Source organism: Octopus bimaculoides, chromosome 10 (genome assembly GCF_001194135.2).
Source record: "Octopus bimaculoides isolate UCB-OBI-ISO-001 chromosome 10, ASM119413v2, whole genome shotgun sequence".
Lineage (NCBI taxonomy): Eukaryota > Metazoa > Mollusca > Cephalopoda > Octopoda > Octopodidae > Octopus > Octopus bimaculoides.
The window spans coordinates 49,277,382-49,281,072 of NC_068990.1; positions in this window are offsets into that span (position 1 = coordinate 49,277,382).

A 3,691-nucleotide genomic window follows, 5' to 3' on the forward strand; every position below is an offset into this window, starting at 1 on the left:
TGTGTGTGTGTGTGTGTGTACACACATACATAAAATGAAAGTAAATATTACATGTCTCTGACATTTTTTCCTTCACAAAAACCAGAATTTGTCATTCTTATGGAGAAACTCCCTATTTAGACAAACAATAAAAAGTACCTTTGAATGACTAGCTTTCTGTTAGACCTTCAATGGGCAGAGAAAGTTCAAAAGGTCAACTTATTCTCATTAATCTGTAAGTGCTGAGAGAAGAAAACAAAAGACTTTAAAAATATTTTTTTAAATGCTTTTTCTGCGACCAAAAATTCTTTCAGCTGGTGCCCCAGCATAGCCACAGTCCTATGACTGAAACAAGTAAAAAGATCTTTAGAAAAGAAAAAAAACCGAGAGGGTTTATAAAGAAATTTTAATAGATTTGGTTGTTATTTTTAGCATGTGGAGATACCTTCTAGGCTTAAATTCATGTGCTGATTAAAAATCATTAAAAAAAAATTCTGGGGTCATTACATTTGACTAAAAATTCTTCAAGGTGGTGTCCCAGCATGGTTGCAGTCTAATAACTGTAACAAGTAAATAGGAAAAAAAAATTCTGGGGTCGACACGTTCAACTAAAAATTTTTCAAGGCAGTATGGCTGCAGTCTAATGACTAAAATGAGTAAAAGGTGAAAAAAACGAAAAAATAATCAAAAAAATATAACCATGGGGCTTTTGTTCTACACTCGGACGTGAGGGAGGCCATTATTGTCATCCCCAAAACTGCTGAAATTGTTCTTTGCACCAACTCTGTGTCAAATTGGATGTATGGGCCCCGTCTTGAGTGAATATGTAACGGTCACCCAGGGTAACACTTTCTCATCCAACGTTTCCATATAAACTTCACTGCCTCCACAGTAAAGATCTCATTGGACCAGATCAACACTTTGTTAGCGGTACACTTCATCTCAGTTAATATGGTTTTACCCCTGTCAAACCGTTTATTCTTGCAAGCTGCTGAAATTTAACTACCGGTATTGTTCCTTGTATGCAGCACACATTCAACTGTTTTGTTATGTCCTTGTTACTTACTCCAGCTGTTTTCAAAGCAACAATCTGGTCACGTTTTACTTTTGATGCCATGTTTGTTTACAAACTTGTTATAGACAAACAAAATAAAAGACACATGAACAAAAAAAATATATGCAAATCTTTTTGCAAAATGTAGATAATATTACTTGAACCAATATTCTTTAGAAAGAAGTTTAAACATAGGTAAATCTTTCTGGGATATCCCTGTAGAATATTCTCTTACCAGACAACAAAAAAAGGCTTTGTTGACGTTCAAAGCAACGGCATTGCTTTCAGGAACATCTTAAAGGTGAAGGTAAAGGACAAAAAACAATGTTTCGAAAAATGGATTTGCAAAGAAAAATTTCTGGGTAGACCACCAGTCATCAATATCTTACTGAAGATACTTGTAAAATAGGTTAAAACATATCTATCTATAGTGGACTTCTACTCAGTTCAGAGATTATGATATATTAAGTTTAAGGCATACACAGAAGAAAGTATTTATCTAATTAGTTGAAAGTCCATAGATTTAAATATAACGTTTTATTTATAATTTTGGATCAGATATGTTGTGAGGATAAAAGTGGAAAGTTAATAATTGAGTTACTTATTATTTAGAAATGGCTGAGTCAATTCATTGCAGTAATTGCATTTCAAACTGACCACCTTTCGCCTTGATCACAGCCTGCAAATGAGTGATCATTAAGTTGCATGAACACCATACCACCTCTTCATCCAACTTAACCCATGAAATGGTTGTGGTTGTCTATACTAATCATGAATACAGTATTGATGGAGTCAGCTTTCGAAAAACATTCTAACTTCTAGAGTCCAAAATAAAAACAACGTTTTAGTACTAATGTATCATTGAGGGCAGACCATAAATTAGATTCAGATCTGAAAAAAGCCCTTCCTGGTTTGTTTTTTTTCCCCTCCAGTTCCCCTGATATTTGAAAGCAGATCAACAGGGATTGTAAACATCACCTCACTGCTTCACCCAGGCTGTAAGAGACATAGAATGTCACAAAATTAGTGTATATGAATAATGCACATACACGAGCTTCCCTACAGTTTCCCGTCGCTTTGATTCCACTCACAAGGCACCTGTGGTTGGTGAAGGTACTTATCTTTGGTAACACACAAATGTGAAATGATAATTAAATTCATTTAGCTCCATCTTTCATGACAGCTTCCTAGATTCATCATTGCAGCTCCTATTTTTTTTTTTTTAGTATCACAAATATAAAGCATTGAGGCAATCATGTTTGCTATATATGCAGCTTTTTTTTATGTATGAAGATGTCTAAACTACAAATAATCCAAAACTATAGATTTCAGTTTTCATTGCTCAAATCCCTTTGCGTAAGGTACAGATTTCACAAGTTAACGATTGTGCCTGTTGCCATATTAAATTTAACAAAGTTACTAATCTCACTATCAAGAGAGAGCAACTGCAAAAGCAAATAGATTTTGTGCATGCAATGCTGGCCTATTACGTTGAGAACTACCTCATAGAAATGAAGGTTAATGCCAAAAATGAAAAGACATAGAAAGTCATTTGGTTTAAAATAATATGGAAGCAATGATCCAAGCAAGCAGCAGATATGTCAACATTCTTGTTGATAGAGGCCAGTTTGTAATGTTTTTAGAGAAAAATTGTCGGAAGCACTAAAACTGCAACTGACAAAGGTATTGCTGAAAATAAGTGCATTAGGCTCATTGTTTTAACATCTAAATGTTCATGTATGGATTAGATAGGATTCATTGGGGAAGATCTAAGGTTGGATACACTCACCTATTTCCAAATAAGAAAATATTCCCTCCCACCAAGTCTAAGCCTGTTTTCTTAGATGACTGCAACAAACCACACTGTTTATGGACAAGTGATGCTAGAATTAAGACAAAAATACACAAGTGTTTTCAGTTTCATCTACCAAATTGACTTACAAGGCTTTGGTTGGCTCAGGTCTTTAATATAAAAGACATTTGCCCAAGATGTCACACAGTGGGACTGAACCTGAAACAAACTTCTTAAACACAACCATTCTTGCAACACTGTTGTGTTGCCTGAGAAGCAACACAAGGACCATAATAGGGAAGATTTCAACACTTTACAAGAGTGTACATGTGTGTGTGCGTATATATATTTGTATGGAACACGAGAAAGTTATTTTATTGCAATGTCATGATATTTCATGACATTGAACAACTCTCAAAATAAAGATCTAAATTCAATATTATTCTATGTTGAGTTAGTCACCACTCCTTAACCTAACAGAGTACCCTATTAAAAAAAAAAATATTGCTAAAGTACTAATAGTCTGAAAACATGGACTGTTCAGAAAAAATAGAAGCAAATAACTGCAGAATTAATCAGAGACTTGTCCCTTTCATAAACATTTTACATCCACTTTCCATCCCAGCATGGGATGGATAGGTTGTCACAGTCCATCATGGTCCAAATTCTTATTCAGAGTTACTACCTTCCTACAGGGATAAAAGGACAATGTCTCATCTGTTTCATTTCATGTTTGGTTTCTACACTGGATGCTCTATCATGATACTGTATATTTTTCAACTAAAGAGGTTGGTTATGAGAATTTTGTGTAAAAGAGGGTAGAGGAGACCTTACTGCCTTCTAGTTCAATGCTGAACTCAGAGGTT